At 49.7% G+C, this 20,208-nt stretch overlaps 1 long non-coding RNA gene across 1 annotated transcript; it reads right to left on the bottom strand.

The window, feature by feature from the left end:
* Nucleotides 1-4,279: 4,279 nt before the first annotated feature.
* LOC139436440 (uncharacterized) lies at nucleotides 4,280-12,464 on the bottom strand. The gene is made up of 2 exons (XR_011645719.1): nucleotides 12,047-12,464; nucleotides 4,280-5,001 (listed from the first exon to the last, which is right to left on the bottom strand). It is a non-coding gene; the product is annotated as an uncharacterized lncRNA (long non-coding RNA).
* Between the last annotated feature and the right edge of the window lie 7,744 nt (nucleotides 12,465-20,208).

Raw genomic sequence — 20,208 nt, 5'->3', positions numbered from 1 at the left:
AAGCACAAGCAAACTGACAAGTTGAAGAGTTGAACATAAAAGTTAAGCACAGATCAAAACAAAATAATTTTATTCTTTTGCATTTCTGGGGCATTGGGAGGCAGGCTGAGTAATTTTAGCATGAGGATGCCAAGCAAAACTGTTTTTTTTTTTTCTCTCTGCAGTTTTTTTATGAGGTTATTGTCTGACAGTTTCAGTTAAACCAGCCATCAAAAGGCTATTAAGTGATTAGAGGTTCATTGTCCTAGTTAAGAGCCTCTGGGCCTCTGAGGCAATGGTTTTGTTTTATTTTGTTTTGTTTTTGTTTTTGCTAGACAAAGGCACTTTACCAGTTTTACAGTTTTTAAAACATTTCAAAGCATTTTAACACCAACCTGCAAAGAGATCTTGGCTTGTGACAGCCCTGGGGAAGGAATTTCCATTGCATTCATTTTGGCTCTGCCTGGTGCTTTTTTACTTTTTTTCTTCTCAGGTAGCTGGGTGTGGTTAGACAGGAATGTGGTTTAGGAAGGCATGGACCCACTGGGAGGGGTAAACCATCAGCTCTCCTCTATTGCCATGCGTCCCCCTAGGGGAGGAGGCAGGAGACGGCAATGACGGTAGGCAAGCTCCAGGCTACCAAAACGGCCCAAAGAAGCTTCCCAGGGCTTGGCGCCCTCCGGGGGGACCTCTGTCCTGTCAGGGCCATGATCCAAGCTACTGTCCCACCAGCCATTGTGGCTGGGGCCAGATTTAATAACTCTGGGTGTGTGGAGTGGACCCGGATGCCGAGAATTCCCGAGCATGTGAATGTTCAGGCTCCACTGTCTCCTTTATAAACTACAATCATTCCACTCCTTTGCCAATGGCAAGGGAGGGCTCCAGCTTAACTAAAGTTCACTATTTCGTGCAATCACAAAATTTAACATTACTATCTGGAGGTATGAAAACACACATCTAATAAACACCGATAAAAGCACAAAGCCCATCAAATGGATTCATTATTCTTATCGCTCTGGCCCCCTGCCCCTGAGCAACTATTGCAACCTTAGGAAGAGGGAACTTCCAACACCAAACTCTGAACCAGACTTTTTGCTTACCTTTGCTGTTTACAAAACAAGCTCATTTGCAACACAGCACCAATGCAAAGACTTATTTCTGGCTAAATTTGTCCACTGTTTAACTTATATTCAGACCAAGGTTTTAATATAAAAACCAATCCATTTTCCTGTAACCAAGATTTTCCAACTCCAGACCAATTTTTCAGGATGCATTTAGTTTTAAACCCATTAATGTCCTTTTCCACTGTAATCAAACTTTCACTGTCTTAGTGAAGAAGGCAGAACCAGATGCAAATCCCCAGTTATCTGAACCTAAGCATCAGGCTTTTTTCCTCTTTCCTTTCAGACCTGGAGAAGATGGCTTCCCCCCGAATTTCTGGAGGTACTGGGGTCCTCTTTTTGGAAGTTCATGTGGCTCCCCTTCTAACATTTAAAGTTAGGGTTTCCTGATATTATGACCGCCCCCTGCCCAAGGAAATCTTACCTTTTTTTTGTGTTCAGAGTTTTTCGCTCCCAGAATTTTCTTTTAGACCTTCTGTTGCATCAGATTGTTCCCGGGAGGACTCCAGTGGAGCCCACATCCTCCTTCTGGTCTGAAAGGAGTCCAGGGGTGCCCAGATTTGGGGTTCACTTGAGTCCTCTTGGCTTCCTCGGAGATATTAAAAAGGGGTGGGGATGTACCACCATCTCTGGCATTCATTGTAATCCTGGATGAGCCCCAAAGAAATGCTGTGAAAGCAGAGAGATTCAATGACTGCATAAGGAAAGGCCAAGACTCAGTAATAATTTTGGAAAGGAAAACTTATTAATGACCGGCCATGCTCGGGCTCTCTTGTTGGAAACCCAGAGCCCTGATTAAGGTTTTTGGGTTCTTTTTATACTGAGGATATAGGAGCGAAGAGTTAAATGGTGCTTTGTTTGAGTGCTAGATAAGCTTGAGTTAACTCATATTTCCCACATTCCAGGTAAGCTTGAATTAACCTGTTTAGCTTGCATCCTCCCTGAATATTCAAAGTCTATAGAGCCTTTACCACTTAATTTGCTTTCTGGGACTGGAGTGATTGGCATGGTTATGAAAGGTGGGGCTGCAGTTTTTATTGACACACACAACCCAGGTTATTCATGAAGAGATGCACAGCCCACACCCATAGCCCATATAAATTCCAGAAAGGGAGCTCTCCCCAAATCAAGCCTTAAGTCTGATTAAATAAGCCGCAGAGTCAATGAATGGAAAGGAATACCTCTCCAAGGTTTGCTGATGAATCCTCCTGAAACCAGGGTTTTATTAAAAAGCTCTTTACTTCCAGGGCAAACCCTCGCCATCTCAAGGTGGCTTTGTTGAAGCTTCCTTTTGGGCAGAAATGCAATATATCACTGCCTAAGTTGCTATGGATACAGCTATAGCTATGCAAATTACTTTTTAAAAAATCATTAGGCCACAGGAAATCTACCTGGCATATTAAATGTGTAAGGACTCCAGGACACAGCTACCCCCAGCTCTGTTTCCCTTGATAGCTCTCCCATTTCCTTTTGTGGTATCTGGTGTATTCAAGTGATTCTACCGAATGTTTGGGGTGATAAGATTCAAGGGCAGTTAAGTTGAGAGCAGTCACCTGCAGTAATTGTTTTGGGGGTTTCTGTGGGTTATGGAAGAACAAAGCTGCCAGGTCATGCAAGGATGGAGGAAGAGAGAGAGATTGGAGAAGTTAAGGTGCATCTACCTAGAATATACCACTGTCTCCCATCCATCCCTCTCCTCCCTAAACCAAAAGGATGGCGTGACCATGCAAGCTGCACATGTAGCACACACACTCAGGCATACACACCAACACACATGCAGGCATGCACTTGCAGGCACGCACACACACAGAATGCACACATGTAGGCATGTACATGCACACACGTGCAGGTATGCACACACGAACCCAGGATGCATGTGCAGGCATGCATGCACACACAGAATTCATCATAGACATGCAGGTACACACACATGCAGGCATGCACACACAGGATACTCATGTCGATATGCACTGCACACACACAGGCATGCACACACACCCATCATGCAGTTCCCAGGAGTCATCACCCATTTCCATCCCTCACTCTGCCTGCACATCTCCACACTAGAAGGATAGGAGGACACTATCCGAGCTGCTTTTGTGCTCCCTTTAACCCGGCGGGCATGTGGGAGCCCCAGTACTGCTCTGCCAGGGCCTTGCAGCTCTCTTTTGGAGTCTCCAGCTCCCCTGGGCTGGGTGCACTCCGCTCAGCTGGTCGTCACCCTCTCACCTGCTGCTCCTGGGCAACCACCTCACAGGTGTCTTCCCTGAGCTCCCAGGAGGCTGTAGCCACGAAGCGGTTGGTGACCCTGAGGGGAAGAATGGCTTGCTGCCCTTGGTGTTACAGTGTGCGCCAGAAGCTTTGAACAGATTTACATGATAAAAATAGCTTTTCCCTTTTACACCTCCAGTCCCTCGCTCTGAGGATGGAGACAGGTGTCCCTGGGCTGCCAGGCTGGGGACACAGCAAGTCCTAGCGCCACTCCAGTCCTTGAATCATGCTCCCCTCTGGTGACAAAGACTCCATTACTGCATCCAGCTTGGGAGCCCTGCTGCTTGTTTTCCACTGAGAGGCTTTCCTGCCCCACCTGTCAGTCACAAGACTTGGGTTCACCCCCAGGACTTCTGAGGCCCATTTCTCCAGGATGCCAGGAGGGCACAGTCCTGCTGAGCCCCAGCAGTGGACAGACCCCTGTTCAAGTTGGTGCCCCTGCTGCCAGGGAGCCCTTCCTGGGAGCCAGCTGTGCATGTCACACGTGCCAATCTTTCAGTTCCATTCCCTGAAGAGCCAGGACACATTCTCACATCTGCTGTGCAGTAACAGGACAGAGAGAGCACCACCCAGCTGCATCCCTGGGCAGAGGTGGAGAAGGGAGCAGCGTTTCCAGCCCCTTTCCAGCTGGAGGGGAGGCTGCTCCATCCCTCCCTCCTGCCCCGGGGACCAGGGATGGTCACAGGCCAGTCCATCTCCTTGCAAGCATCACCTCAGGTTCCTCAACACGTGAGGCTCATGAGCTTCGTCTACTGCGGCTGGGGCGGCTTGCACCCCGACGCTGACGGGGGGGTTTGGAGGGGTCAGCTGGCTGCAAAGGCATCTGAGGCTGCGGCAGACAGCCTCAGAGGGGCTCTCAGGCGTGGAGGACGCGCGGCGAGGGGAGAAAGAATGCCGCGGAGACCAGGTCTGGTACGCAAGTCCGGTTTATTAAGGAAGTGCAGTGGGTTATATAGAGAATGAGGAGGGCGGGGTAGAGCAGGAGGAGTGAGGGCTACGGGGCGGCTGGGGATTGGCAGAAACTTGTGGGCGGACTTGTGGTTTTGTGCTGTTAGCTGTTGCTAGGGAAGTGGGCAGATTTCAGGTTATGATGCAACATTTGCCCCTTTTTCTCTTTTTTATTGGGGGGGGTATAGGTGAGAGGTTTGCTTGGGTGTGTACTTATGGACGTGTGCTGGCTATGTTGGCCGCTAACAGGGGGCGAGTGGCAGATCCAAAGAGTGGCAGGCAAGCAGAACAGACCAGCTGTGCTACACGTGAGTGGTGGGCTGCGCACTTCCCCCACTAGGTGCGGCTACGCTTGCCATTCAGACTCGGGCCCGCCCCGCCCCCTGCTCCCTATTGATTGTCAAGCAGTTCTAGGGTGGTGGCAGCTGGGGAGGGGAGTGAAGTTGGCTGTTAAGGTGGGGAACGTGTGGGCTGGGGGAGCAATGGGATGTGTTGCGGGGTTTTTAGGTGTTGGGTTGTTCTTGATTTCTTCTTGGGGCGGGCTGAGCAGGGCTCGTGGGGGGGCTGTCTTCAGTGGTGAGCTGATGGTACTGGACGCGCATGAAGGACGTGAGGATTGCATTGGTTTGGTCCTTGGCGAGCTGGATGATCTTCTTGACAGCCCAGGGCCCTATGGTAAGAGCTAGGAGAATTATTATTAGCGGGCCTAGGAGAGGGAGGAGGTATGGGAGGAGGGTATGGAAGACTCCGGAAAAATAGTTAGCGGCTTCACGCTCTTTTTGGCGCCGCTCTAGTCCTTCTCGGACCTTTCTTAGGCTGTCCTCGGCAAGGCCAGTAGAATTGGCGTATATACAGCACTCTTCTCCAAGGGCGGCACAAAGGCCTCCCTCCTTGAGGAGGAGAAGGTCAAGGCCCCGGCGGTTTTGGAGAACTACCTCAGAAAGGGAATTGAGAGAGTTTTTAAGATGGGAGATAGCGACTTGGAGGTGGGAGATATCACTGTCGACAGCTTGCCTGAGGGAGGAAAGGGAAGAGGATTGTGTGGTAAGAGCAGCGATTCCCGTGCCGGCCCCGGCGAGACCTAGAAGGGTAGCACCTGTGAGGATGGTGAAGGGTTCTCTCTTCTGGAGGTGAGCAGGGAGTTTGTGACTCTGGAGGGCGGAGAAGAACTCTTCCGTCACTGTGGAAAAGGACTCGAGGGGCTAGGAGAATGAGTAGACAGGTTTCATTGGTAGCGTTGAGGGTGGCGACATTGAGGCAGGGGGTTAGTCCGGTGGAGGTGCAAAGCCATTGGGAGGTGTTAAGGGGGATTAAGAATTTGGCGGAAATGTTGGGAGAGAAGTAGTTGGAGCAGGCATTTAGGAGGGGATGGGGACCTTGGCGAGAATGAACACAGCGCCCTGTGGAGGAAACAGATTGAAAGGTTAAGGGGATAGAAGAGGCGTTCCAATTGCATTCAGCAGGATTATGTTCAGAGGATTCAGTGAAGGCGAGGTTAGTGGCAACGGGTTCATATAGAGGAAGAGAGGGAGAGAGACAAAGCCAGCAGTTTGCAGTTAGGTTGGGGTGGGAGATATTCAGAGAGATGTAGGCGGCTCTAATTAGGTTAATGAGAGGGCTAGAATACTGAGTAGGGGGTAAGCGAGACTTGGGGTTGTGGGAGGTAAGGGGGGCAGTAGCGAGGGGGGTGCTGGGCGAGGGAGAGGGTGAGGCGGAGTGGGGGGGAGAGGGAGGCTGTGCCTGTGGAGGATTGAGAACCTGATTTGGGCCCACTGGGATGGAACGTGTGGGAATCGGCTCTTTTTTTATAATGATAAAGGCACCGTAGTCGTAGCCGGTTGCATACAGGCGGACTCCCCACGTGCGGCCAGACAGCCAGACTGGATCTAGGGGATTTTTGACTCGTAGGGTGATGGAGCGCCAGTTTGCGCCGCTGTGGATGAGCTTAATATAGGGGTCTTTGTTAGGGGCACCGGACCATCCGTAGGCGATGGTCTCGCACCCCCAGGAAGGGCAGTAATAGTGTGCAGGGTCATGGCATCCTCTGGTGGTGGATGGACAGATGTAGAAACCTGAGAAATGGTTATCATTGGGGCCACGGCACTCTTTGGGGAGGCCCGCACCGTACGTGGCTGCAGGGGTACGCCTGCTGCAGCGCGATGGGGGTGAAGTATAGCAATGAAGGGAGCAGCTAACAAAGGCACTGCTATAACTGGACGTGTAAGCTAGGTTGGTGAGATTACAGATGTGCACGGTGAAGGAAGGAGCGCTTGCAGTGACATTTGCAGCGAGGAGCTTTTCCTGCTGCCAAAGGGTGAGCGTCCAGTTGAAGGGTTGGTGTGAGGGGTTGGAGAAGATAGGCGGGAGAAGAGGAAGGAGGAGGAGAAGGACTGGGTACAGACGAGCTTCAGTCCTCTGCTCCATTGGCGTAGTCGTCTCGGGGGGCGAACGAAGAGGGGGTGCTCGGTGGTGGACCGTTGCTTGATGGCACAGGTGCAGCGTTCTCTGGAGGTGCTGGCACCGGCGTGCGTCGGATGGCGGTAAAGGGTGCCAGATCGTTGGGTGAAGGGGTGTGGTCCGTTGCAGGTACTGTGGCAGGACGGATCAGACGAGCTGGGATCCACAGGGGCTGCGGCTCAGAATCTGGAAAGACACAAGCAAAACCTCGCCCTTGGGCAAGGAGGGGGGCTGGTCGTTGCCAGCGGTTAGTTTGGGGGTCTTTCCAATGGACAAGAGGGGCTTGGGTGGGACGCCACATGGGGCCCCAATGCTTGTGGGTGGGAGAAAGGCCTTTCTTGTCAAATGTGAGCAAGTTCAAGTGAATTAAGCAGGCGGTAACAACGTCTCCTGGTGGCTTTAGAGGAGCTTCGTTTTGCTCTTTGTGAATAAGGAGCTTGAGCTGTTGGTTAATGCGCTCAACGATGCCTTGTCCTTGTGGGTTGTAGGGAACCCCGAAATGATGTGTGATCTTGTACATTTGTAGGAAGGCAGCAAAGGCGGAGCTCCGATAAGCGGGGCCATTGTCTGTTTTGAGGTCCCATGGAACGCCCATAAAAAGGATGGCTTGGCGTAGCGCACGGATGGCGTGTTTGGCTGTTTCTCCTGGAAGGGGCAGGGCGTAGCACATGTGCGAGAAGGTGTCGACGGCAACATGCAGGAACTTGAGTCTTCCAAAAGAGTTGACATGAGTAACGTCCATTTGCCATCGGGAGTTTGGGCGAAGACCTCGCGGGTTGACGCCCTGTGGCTGTAATGGGCCGAGGGGTAAGAGAGGCGCGCAGGTGCAGCAAGAGCGCACAAGGTGCTTACAGGTTTCCATGGGCAGATTGGGAAAGAGCTTATGAATTGAGCGCGCTGAGAAGTGGAACTGCGCATGCAGTAGCTTGGCCTGGTTGACAACGTCCCCAAGATAAAGCGGCCAGGGCACGCTGTGGTTGGCAAGTGCGGTGTGCCGTGGTTGGCATGTGCAAGGCATGCTGTGGCAGGCGAGTGCAGCGTGCTGTGCTGGTGACGCCTGAGCTGGTGATGGCTGGACAGCGCGGTCGGCGGCTTGATTTCCAGTGGTTAGCGGGCCAGGAGGCCGCTGTGACTTCTGATGTGAGTGATGAACCCAGGGTGGTCTCTGACTTCTAATTGGTGCTGGAGGAACTGAAGCGCCCTATCGATGGCTGTATCCGTAGGGAAGAAGGTGGCAAGAGGCAAGGCATGGCACACCTGCAGGGTGTATAAACTGTCTGTGAAGATATTGAGCGGCTGGTTGGGGCAGGTGTGCAGAGCAACAGCGACTGCGAGCAGTTCTCCGACTTGGACGGAGAACGCGTTTGAAAACACAAGGGTTCGTGGCGTTGGGGAACCAGGTGAATAGATGACTGCAGCATAGGAGGTCTTTGAGGCATCTGTAAAGGCCGTTACTGCGTGTGGAAGAGGTTTCCTGGCCGGCAATGGATGGAACGGAATGGAGAATGCGAGTCGCGAGAGGCCTTGGAGAAGTTGGTGATGAGGATAGTGGTTGTCGAAAGAGCCTCTGAAAGTTTCAGCGAGCACTTGCATGTCCACGTCGTGGATGAGCAGGTTGGTAGTAGCCTTGGCGTCAAAGGGCCAGACGATTGTGGAAGGAGGAACTCCGTAGGTATGCACACATAGCCCTACAAGGTCGGAGGCGAGGGCGATCCATGCCCTTGTGAAGGGGCAGATTTTTGGGAGCTTACTCTTGGAAGTGTGTAGCCAGAGCAGTGGCCCGTCTTGCCAGAGGAGTCCAGTGGGCGTTACTGGCGTGGGAAGAACCAGTGCGAGGATTGGCAGTCCTGGGGCGTAGCGCTCGAGGCGGCAGGCCTGAAGGGCCTCGTTGACATCCTGCACAGCCGCTCGGGCTGCTGGAGTGATGACGATGGGGCGGGTGAGTGCGTCGGCTGGAAGATCCTTAGTCTGGAGGAGCTCGAAAAGAGGCTGAAGTTGAGCCGTGGTGATGGGGAGCGCTGACCGAAGCCAATTGATTTGGCCGCAGAGCTGCTGTAGCTCCGTTAGAGACATCTTGGGCGACACCTGTAGCTTTGGTGCTACTGGCTTAACATGGTGGTGAAAGTGAAACCCCAGAAATTGAAAGGGGGATTGAAGGCGAATCTTGTCAGGCTGAACAGTAAGTCCGATCTGTGAGAGATTGTGGAGAAGCTCCGAGACGAGAGTTTCCAGCTCACGAGGATCCTTAGCGGCAATGAGCAGATCGTCCATGTAGTGGATGATGTGGGCGCGCCTGTGGGCCTTCTTGCGGAGTGGATCGACTGCGCGATCGACAAAGAGTTGGCAGATGGCCGGGCTGTTGCGCATTCCTTGAGGGAGGACTCTCCATTGGTAACGCTGGGCTGCACCTCGATGGTTTGTTTGAGGCACCGTGAAGGCGAACCGTGGGCAGTCTCGTGGATGGAGAGGAATGGAGAAGAAGCAGTCCTTGATGTCGATGATGGCCGCGTGCATGTGCTGAGGGACAGCGGTGGGGTGCGGGCACCCTGGCTGCGGCGATCCCATTGGCTTGATGTGCTTGTTGACCTCACGTAGGTCATGGAGAAGGCGATATTTGCCACTGCTTTTCTTGGTAGTAACAAAGACAGGTGAATTGTAGGGACTAGTGGAAGGTTCAATGTGTCCTGCCCGTAACTGCTCTTCGACGAGAGTGGAGAGGGCTTGCAGTTTGTAAGATGGCAAGGGCCACTGCTCGACCCAGATGGGATCCTCTGTGTCCCATTCCAGAGGGATAGGGTCAGGCGTTGTGATGGGAGCAGTGGCCCCCGCTAGGGGGGGGGCAGGCTGAGCGAGAGGGCCTCAGTAGTGAGGATGGCTCCCGTTTGGCTGAGGATATCTCTTCCCCAGAGAATACCACCAACGGTGGAGAGGATGAGGGGGCAGAAGCGACCGTGCCGGCCCTCTCGGTCCTCCCATTTGATAGGAGTGGCGCATCTCCAGGACTCGGCGGAGCCTGTGGCCCCAATTACCTGAGGCCCCTGCTCAAGAGCCCAGTGGTTGAAGGCGGCGATTTCAAACGGGATGCAGGAGACCTCTGCACCGGAGTCGAGCAGTCCCTCTAACCATTGCCCTTCGATTTTGAGCTCCATGACAGGCTTGGAGGAGCTTCTGATGGGAACCGTCCACATCAAGGCTTGGGGGCTCTCTGGTGGGTGGCCTCTTTGGGGCGGGGCTGAGGCTTGCCCCGCTGGGAGTTTAAAGGTTGGCGAGGGCTTTGAGCGGAGCGGCAGTCGCGGGCCCAATGATATCCTTTTCTGCATCGAGGGCATGGGGTGGAAGGCCCTCTCGGGCGGCTGCCGGATGCTGGGAGGGGTGGTCTCTCGGTCTGCAATTGTGGGCAGTCTCGGGTGAAGTGGCCCGTCTCACCGCATCTGAAGCATCCGGAAGAAACGGCTAGGGCCGTGGCGATGGCTTTGGCGAGGCTAGTGGCCTGCGGGTCAAGGTTGCGGCAAGCCAAGACCCAGTCATGGACGCCCTTATCCCGCATGGTGAGGATAATCTGCCGGCAAGCATCGAGGCATCCTTCAACGATGAGATCTTTGGCGAGAGCGACCTGGGCCTCCTCTCCGCGGACCTTACGCTGGCAGGCCTCGATGACACGGGCGACAAAGGTAGCGAAATCTTCGTCTTTGCCCTGGGTCATCTGGGCGAGCTTTTGAGGTCTCGTGGCGGAGACATTGCGGAAGGATCGCAGGGCTAGTTCTCTAAGCCGGAGCCAAAAACCGGGGGGCGCATTGCGGTACTGCACAGGATCGGTGAAAGTACCAATGCCTGTGTACGCCTCTGGGGGGTCCTGGATACCCGCACTGGCATTCTCGGCGATGCGCCTCTCAGCCTCTGCCTGGAAGTGGCATCTCCATTCCACGAACTGTCCTGGGGCCAGAATGGCCCGGGCAAGTGAAATCCAATCATAGGGGAGAACAAGTTGTGCCCCAAGTTCCTCGAGCAGCTGTTGGGCGTACGGACTCCCGATGCCATCCTCCTTAACTGCACGTCTAAGGTTTTTAATTTCATCAGTGGTGAAAGGGAGCCATTGCTGGGGGCGCGCTTGAGAGGGCGCCGGGTTCAAAGGGAAGAGGTGAGGGATGGCCCCTGTCATGGGTGGGCCGGAGTGGCCCAGCCATGTGTCTGAACTGGTCCAAGGCCTGGACGCTGGTGCCGGCGGAGCGGCCAATGGAGGAGGAGGTGGCGGCCATGTTGTCTGAGAGGGGGGACAAGATGGACGCAGAGGAGTTTCCGGTTGCAAACAAGATGGCTGCGGAGCAGTTTCCGGCGGACAAAATGTCCGCGGCAAGGCTTCCGGTGATTTATAAGATGGCGGAGGCTCTCCTTCCGCCCTGCGCCAAGATGGCGGAGGCTCTCCTTCCGGTTTGCGCCAAGATGGCGGAGGCTCTCCTTCCGCCCCGCACCAAGATGGCGGAGGCTCCCCTTCCGGTTTGCGCCAAGATGGCGGACGCTCTCCTTCCGGTCTGCGCCAAGATGGCGGACGCCCTCCTTCCGGTCTGCGCCAAGATGGCGGAGTGACCGGAAGAGGCGGGTAAAGAGAGGCGGGATTTCCGCCTGAGGGCCCATACTTCCTCCCTTCAGGCGAAGAAGAAGGAGGAAGTGTGCCATCTTGGTGGCCAGGTGGGAACTTCCCCCTTTCAAGCGAAGAAGAAGGAGGAAGTTCGCCATCCCAGCGACCAGGCAGGGACCTCCCCCCCTCAGGCGGGGAGGAAAGAGGAGGCTCGCCATCCTGATAATGGTCGTCCCGAAGAGGATGGAGCTCAAGGTCGGCATTGAGCTGACTAGATAAGGACTCAGTATCTGAGTCGGGAGTGTCCCCCTTATCAGGGTCGCAGTCGAGCGGCCGCGCAGCAGCCCCGGCGGAAACCTGGTAAGCGTCTTTCGGGGCAGGCGCGCCAAGGAGGCAGGCGCGGATGGCCACAAGCGTGGGCAGGAGGCCAGGGGGAAACGACCTGCCCTCATGCTCCATAGAGGAGGTGACGCGGTCAATGAGACGCGAGTAAGTGTCTGGGCTCCAAAGGTGGCAGGTGGCCAGCCACGGATTGAAAGGCAGGAGGAGATCCCAGTACTTTTGCAGGTGGCGGAGGGAAACCCTAACGCCATTAGTGTCTAGGAGGCCAGCAAGCGCTCTGACTTGCGGCGCTTGGCGGGAAGATAGACGCCCGCCCATTTTTCTGCCGGGGGCCGATAATGGGGGTCCTTACCTTGAGAGCGCGGCGAAGGGGTGGGAGCGAGGTCCCACGGGGGTGAGGCAGTGGTCACGTCGGACCGGACTTGAACTGCCACCACGTTGGGGCGCCAGTTGCGGCTGGGGCGGCTTGCACCCCGACGCTGACGGGGGGGTTTGGAGGGGTCAGCTGGCTGCAAAGGCATCTGAGGCTGCGGCAGACAGCCTCAGAGGGGCTCTCAGGCGTGGAGGACGCGCGGCGAGGGGAGAAAGAATGCCGCGGAGACCAGGTCTGGTACGCAAGTCCGGTTTATTAAGGAAGTGCAGTGGGTTATATAGAGAATGAGGAGGGCGGGGTAGAGCAGGAGGAGTGAGGGCTACGGGGCGGCTGGGGATTGGCAGAAACTTGTGGGCGGACTTGTGGTTTTGTGCTGTTAGCTGTTGCTAGGGAAGTGGGCAGATTTCAGGTTATGATGCAACAGTCTACTTGACAAGCACGTTCTCAACTGACTCAGTTTCCCAGGGCTGCCAAAGCCAAGGGCACAAACAGGGTAGCTGACAACAACAGAAATGTTCTGTCTCTGCCTGGAGCCTGGACGGCCGAGGCAAGGTGTCCGCAGGGCCCTGCTCCCTCTCAGGTCCGCAGGGTGCTAGGGGTGGCTCACTGGCCACCGCTAGCACTGTGGACTTCTCTCAATCTGCCTCTGCCTCCGTCACCTGGCCCCCATCTCTATCTACATCTGTAAGGTCATATTGGATTAGGACCCGCCCTCATCCAGTTTAGCCTAACTTAACTCGTAGCGTTGTCAAAGATACTATTTCCAAATTGGATCATGTCTGCAAGACTGGGTCTTAGGAACCTGTGCATGTCATTTTGGGGGGACACAGTTCAACCCATAGCATCATCCCACCACAATTATTTCTCTCTTTTATGCTTTAAATATTAACCTAGAATTCTACTGCTGAAATAAATGCATTACATTTAAGCCCACATGACCCCACTTTCTTTGCTACTTATAGGAGTAGTGGCCCAGGCTCAGCCTTCCCTTGTGAGGGTCAGTGCTGTGAGTTGCTTCCTTAAAGAGCAAAGCCCTTGGTTCTTTATCCCCAGTGACGTGAATTGTGCCAATGCCATTATCCCCATGCTGGGATGAGGAGGAAATGCAGAAAGGCTAAAGTCATAGGTCCCAAGCCAAACTGCTTCCTTTTTCAAATACAATCATTTTAGAATACAAATAACTTCTGGGAAGGATAAGCCTCCACACACCAAATAGATAAGAACCTGGGGGTGGGGGGTGGGGTGGCAATGTGTCAGTAAAAGCTAACTGAATGTTCGAAGGGGAGCCTGATCAGCTTCCAAAGAAGGCCCCAGTACCTCCAAAAATTAAGGAGGAAGCCATCTTCTCCAGGTATGAAAGAAAAGAGAAAAAGCCTGATGTTAGGTTTAGCTAACTGTGGGTTAGCATCTGCTTCTGGTTCTGCCACCACTAAGATAGTGAAGGTTTGATTACAGTGAAAATGGACGTTGATGGGTTTAAGTCCTAATGCATCCTGAAAAGTTGGTCTGGATGTGGAAAATCTTGGTTACAGAAAAATGGACTGGTTTTTGTAATGAAGCTTGGTCTGAATGAGTTCAACAGTGGAAAGGTTTAGCCAGAAATAAGTCTTTGTGTTGATGCTGGACTGCAAATGAGCTTGTTTTGTAAACAGCAAGGGTAAGCAAAAAGCCCTGTTAAAAGTTTTGTGTTGGAAGTTTCCCTCCTTGGGTTGCAATAGTTGACAAGGTGTAGCTCAGGGGTGGCTGTGCCAGAGGGATGAGAATTATGGGTCTGATTGATAGGTTTTGTGCTTCTGTCTCTGTTTATTCAAGGCCAGTGTGTGTTTTCCTGCCTCCAGATAGTAGTGTTAGATTGTGTAAAAAGGTAAGCTTTGGTAGGGCAGGAGCCCCTCCCCTGCCGTTAACAGAGGAGTAAAATAATTATAGTTTATAAAGCAGACTGCAGAGTCTGACCGTGCATGCACTCCTCCCTCTTGCTTCTGAATCCGTTCCTGCTCTTGTGCGCTGCTCTCACCATTTGCCAGGCCTCAGGAATTCTCTGCATCCATGTCTGTGCCATGTGCCCAGGCTTATTAAATCTAACCCCAGTCAGGATGGCTGGGTCATAGAACAATGGTTTAAATCATGGTCCTGCCAAGACAGAGGTTCCCCCGGGAGAGTGCAGAACCCTGCAAAGCTTCTTCAAGCCATTTTAGCAGCCATTGTCCTGGGACTTGCCGGCCATTGCCTTCTCCTACCCCTCCCCTGGAGGAGCGGTGCATGGCAATGGCAGAGAGCCTAGGGTTTACCCACCCCAGTGGGTCCACGCCTTTGCAAGCTACCTTCCTGTCTGACCACACCAAGCTGCCTGAGGGGGTGTGTGGAAGGGCACTGGGCAGAGCCAGGATACATTCAATGGAAGTTCCTTTCCCCTGGGTGGTCACAGGCTGGGATACCTTTGCATGAGTAACCTTTGCCATGTTTTGCCTTTGTGCTACTGAGTTTCTTTTTGCAGGTCTGTGTTAAAATGCTTTGGAATGTTTTCAAGGCTATAAAACTGGTAATGTGCCTTTGTCTAACAAGAAAGCTATTGCCTCAGAAACCCAGAGCCTATTATCTAAAACAATTAACCTCAAATCACTTAATGGCCTTTTGATGGCTGGTTTAACTGGAAAACTATCAGACAATAAAGTCGTAAACTAAAAGTGGGAGAGAAAAAAAACCCACACAATTTGGCTTGGCAACTTCATGTTAAAATTTAATCAGCCTGTCTTGTTATGGGCATCTTGTTAGCCATGTGAAAACTTTATCCAGCTTCATTTAGAATGCCAGATTCATCTTCCTCCAGTTGAAATAAAATAACAAAGGTTTGACACCTTGTCAGATAGGGGCTACATGGCCAGGAGGAAGTAGCTACAGAAATAAGATCATCTCCCTTCAGCACCCCTTTAAAATTAAAGGTGTGAACTCTCTAAAGGAAAAATTTAAAAATTAGTGGATGGATCTGGAGGTGGGCAAGAAATCCATGTGAGCACCGGTAACCCACAGGATGGCTGCTGGAGGGGCCCCACCCCCAAGATTCTGCTGTCCAGGGCAAAAACTTTTTCTGGGAAGAGGAAAAAGCCCTGGATATTGCCCAGGGGCTTTGTCTTTAGGCCCTCACTGGGAAATTAATAAGTCAGGTGACCAATCAAAACAACAAACAGCCACCCATCTCATAACTCCAACAATAGTGATGTCGAAGCTTAGCAAGTTAAGCTGGCATCAAGGGGGGAATGATATGGGCTGTGAGGGGGGCTATACATTTCTTCATAAATAACCTGGGCTGTGTGTCTAAGCTAAGTATGCTAATTCAAGCTTACCTGGAATGTGGAAGGTATGTGTGGAAAGTATGTGTTAATTCAAGACCTATAGGATACTTACCTAGAGAGTAGGTGTTAATTCAAGAGCTATTTGATACTCAGATAAAACACTTGATACTCCAAGAAACTAATAAAAGCTCTTTTGCAAATAAGCACCACCATTTCACTCTGCACTCCTACATCTCTGTATAAAAGAAACCCAAAAATCCTATTTGGGGCTCAGTTTTTATTAGGACAAGAGTCCTCCGAGTCCAGCAGGTCATAAATAAATTTTCCTTCCCAAAATTATTACTGAGTCCTGGCCTTCCATACGCGATCATTGAATCTCTCTGCTTCCACAACAGAAGTAGGAATAAATGTTTTTAAACCACATCTCCTGTAGCAAAGCATTTCTTTGTGGAAAGCACTGAAAATGGAGACATAATAGAATGTTAGTATTAGATACATAGAAATATGTATATTTTAATAAATGCCTAGTCCATATTTTAAATGGTAACTTTGTTTAGGAAACATAATAGTGTTCTGTTTCATCTTTTTAAAAAACAGTCTATGTGATTTATCTTGAAATGTGCTCATTCAAGAGAAAGAGACCATCTGAAATTGATAAAATTTAATAAACTATAAAAAATTTTTCATCACTAAACATACCATCTCCATAACAAATTATTGCAAAAGAGATGAGTTATCTCACTGGGGTAATTTTAAATAAAAATTTCCTAGCTATGAGCTGTTGTGGTTTTGTAGTTTCAGAAAGGTAAAAAATGTATTTACATATATATAAATATTTTAAAAATTATTATAGAAATTGGCAAGTCTGAATGCCAGGGGGCAGGCAGCAAGTTAGAAACCTGGTAAGGATGCCAGTGAACTCCCCAGGAGAACCTGGCTGGCTGAATTAGAGAAAGACATTCTTCCTGACTGCTGAAATCCTCAGTGCTTGATTTAAGGCCCCCAGTTGATTGGATGAGGAAACTCCTGTCATTGCTGAAGATGCTCTCCTTTGTGATTATAAATAATCAGCCACAGATGCAACCACCTGCCTGTCCAACACAAAATACCCTCACTTGGCCAAACAACTGGACACCATAACCCAGCCAACTTGGTCCATGGAATTAACCAACACAAACGTACTGTATCTGTATTCCTTGTACTCTAAGTTAAGAACAGTCATTACATTCTCTTCTTACTTGAAATGATTGTTGTGATCCCTCTAAATCTACTTATTTTTAATCACAAAATTTATTTCTATAAATTTATAATTTTAAGTATACTTTTAAGAAGAGTAAAATACCACTAGGCTCTTCTGACTTCCCTTTTCACAAATGTTCCTGGTTCTTCAACTGCTCTTCCCTTAATTTTGTTGGTATCATTTTTTCATTATGAGGCATCAGTCATACTCCATCACCCCATGACTAATCATTTGATAGGTTTGCCAATCATGTTGTAATACAGATATTTAACATCATTTCTCTCTCCATCATGGACTTTAAGCTATAATCTCCTCAAGGGCAGGAACTGTTTCATAGTCATCTTTGTATCCTTGATGCTCAATGAAGAATCTAGGAGCTCAATAAGCACCACTGATTTGTTGGAAACTATCCCAGTGTTCCCCTAAGAGGCTGCAGGTCTAGGTCTCAAAACTGTCCTCAGCTACTAACCACTCTTAAATTCTTTTGACTTATTGAAAAAAAAACAACGTAGAACAGTGGTAGACTTGTTCATATTCACTGTCTTTGATTTAATAGTGAGAAGTTGTTGTGTGAGTTGTCTTGGTATAGTGTAGTGTATTAATACTTCCGTAGAGAATATTATAATACCATTGCAAAAATCATAAGGCCCATGTGAGAGTTCAGTTCCTTCTCAAACAATATAAAACCAGCTTGAAATCTAGGCTGGCATTTTTCTTCTTTAGCTCTTCCATCTCCACTACCATCACCATAGCTAGCTACCACCAACACCATACCAGTAGCTAAACAACATGGCATAGTTTAAAGTTAAATTGAAATATTCTTTCCCATCACAAAATTGAAGATCTTTTATATCTAATGACGTGATTTTATCATCACAAACCATAATTGTCCTGAAGATATAATTGGAACTGCTGTCTAATTATTTCCATAAAGAATGATTCAATATCAGTATGTTCTAGAAGATATTTTCTAGCATCCAAATGAATGCTATAAACATCTCCTTCTAACAGTTAATTCCATGAGTTTAATGAGAGAATATTTTTAGATTTCATAGCTCTGAGAAGACCAAAAGAAATGGTGCCAGTCAAAGTATCCGTTCTCCTATATATTCTCTTAGTTTCCAAAAGATGGTAGGTAAAGACTGCTTTTAATAATTTAAAGTACATACATTTTACATATATATGTACATATGTTTTGTTCATTTTTCTGTGTTTAGGAACTCTGGGGTCTCATGTGAGTAGTTACTTAGATCGTTCATAGATGAAGAATTTTTTTTTCATTAGTTTTTCTAACAGAAAACAAACAAACAAACGAAAAAATACTGATTACAGACAGTGTTAAATATTACCATATACTATAGATGGGGTTGGGGGGCTTGATAGGAACTTGAAGTTTATAACTGAACATTAGTTTTCCTATGTAGACACCTAGAAAGGAAATGTTTCTAGTTAAGTCATATTTTAAATTTGGATATGGGTGGAGGTCAGGTGTGACACAATGGGAAACTGAGGCCATGATGCATGAGAAAAGAGTTTGCTATTTACAGACCCTAGAGAGAGAAGGCTGCTTGAGTGGTCTCTGGGAAGCACGATTGGCTTGGGGCTCAGCCAGCAGGTGGGGAGCACACAGGCAGAGCCAGAGGGACCGTGGGCTTGTACCTTTGCTGTGGTCCGGGGTGGAGGTTAGTAGATTTCCCATGGAATTTAAGGATTGGTTAGTTTAAAGCAAACAGATGAGAAAAGGGAAGGGGGCTGTGGGCCTGAGGGCGGAGAGGATGGTGACCTTATCATTTGGACCATGCACTGGTTCTCGGTGAGGTGTGTGGGTGGTGTAGATGGTGTGGGTATTGGCCAGAGATACGGGTTTGAGCTCTAGCAAGACAACATCACAGACATGGAACACTGCTTATTAGCGAGGCCGAAGGGCAGTGTTGAGGCAAGTGGCTTAGCCAAAGAAAGAGGGATGCTGAGGAAGCACCAAAAAACATTGGTAGTTATGAGAAAATACACGAGGATTTCTCTTGAATCAGAAATATACAATATCCACACCCCACTCTCTTCTTGGAGACTGAACTTCAATTTATATAGTCCTTGCCAATTGCACCGGGATTTGCTGAGGCTAGCTAATGGATATAGTGCTCATCCATCTTTGCAGATGTTATAAACTTTGTCTATTTATAACATTCAAACACAGGATGTTATGTACTTGGACTTCATTAGCTCAGCCCCCAGAAGAGAGATTATAATTTCATATGATTACCCTTGCTTTTTAGGGCCTCCGTCTACCATATGGGAGGTCCGCGGTTCAAACCCCGGGCCTCCTTGACCCGTGTGGAGCTGGCCATGCGCAGCGCTAATGCGCGCAAGGAGTGCCGTGCCACGCAAGGGTGTCCCCCGCGTGGGGGAGCCCCACGCGCAAGGAGTGCGCCCATGAGGAAAGCCGCCCAGCGTGAAAAGAAAGTGCAGCCTGCCCAGGAATGGCGCCGCCCACACTTCCCGTGCCGCTGACGACAACAGAAGCAGACAAAGAAACAAGACGCAGCAAATAGACACCAAGAACAGACAACCAGGGGAGGGGGGGAAATTAAATAAAATAAATAAATCTTTAAAAAAAAAAAAAAGAGTTTATATAATAAACATGTATAAAAACATCAGCAAATCCTACCAACTTGGTCTTTAGGATGCCATCTATTATGTCATTTGTTGTTAAATCTGTAGATGATGGGGCAGACAGATGGCTGCTGAGTAGGGCAGTGACATGAATATCTATTTCACAGTAGGAAAATTAGTCTGACAGCAATGACATGATGGGTTGAAATAAATAGCCTGCCTTGGGATAAACAGAAGTGGTGAGAACAGTTAGGAAATGATTGTGGTATTTGAAGTTAGAAATGATAAATCAGCATCATGGCTGTAGAGTCCAATCGGGGCTGTGCTGGACTGTGAGGAGCCCGTGATTCCAAGCTGGGGTAGGGAAACTGGGTTGCACAGACGAGGGTGGTGTGGAGAGAAAGGCAGTAACTACTAGACATTTCAATCTACTGATCATTCCCTGTGGGAATCCACCCTCCTCTTCAACCACTGCCAATGTCCCCATCCTCAACCTACAAACACAACACAATTGATGCACTTAGTGGATGGCTAGAGCATCGTGCTCTTAGACCCTGACCACAGAGAAGGAACTTGTCACTGGAAAGATGTGGGTGTGTAAATGCTAATGTTCATTGTCAACAATGTCTATGTCTATTGGCTACAGGTTCCCAAAGGCCTTTTACACATCCTATTTAAAATTATTTAAGCCTGCTCTGCTGGGACACATGGTAGATGTATCATGTGAGTGGACAGCAATGAAAGAGAGGGTTTATTATGGCAAACAAATAAATTAAAATAAGACATAATAGTGAAATATAGGTGTCAGTAGACTGTCACACAAACATACACAAACAAATTAGAAGGAAAAATAAATAATGATCTTGGGCATTAATTCTTCTTCTGACCCCTTCCCCATAGCCCTTTCTTCAGTGTCTCCAGAACTCTGCAACATTTAGTAGCTTTATTTATGTGTTTTTTCCCATGCATGACACAATTGGGAAATAGAATAACGAAAGACA

The sequence above is a fragment of the Dasypus novemcinctus genome, chromosome 14 (genome assembly GCF_030445035.2).
Source record: "Dasypus novemcinctus isolate mDasNov1 chromosome 14, mDasNov1.1.hap2, whole genome shotgun sequence".
Lineage (NCBI taxonomy): Eukaryota > Metazoa > Chordata > Mammalia > Cingulata > Dasypodidae > Dasypus > Dasypus novemcinctus.
This window is presented reverse-complemented; position numbering and strand designations above follow the sequence as displayed.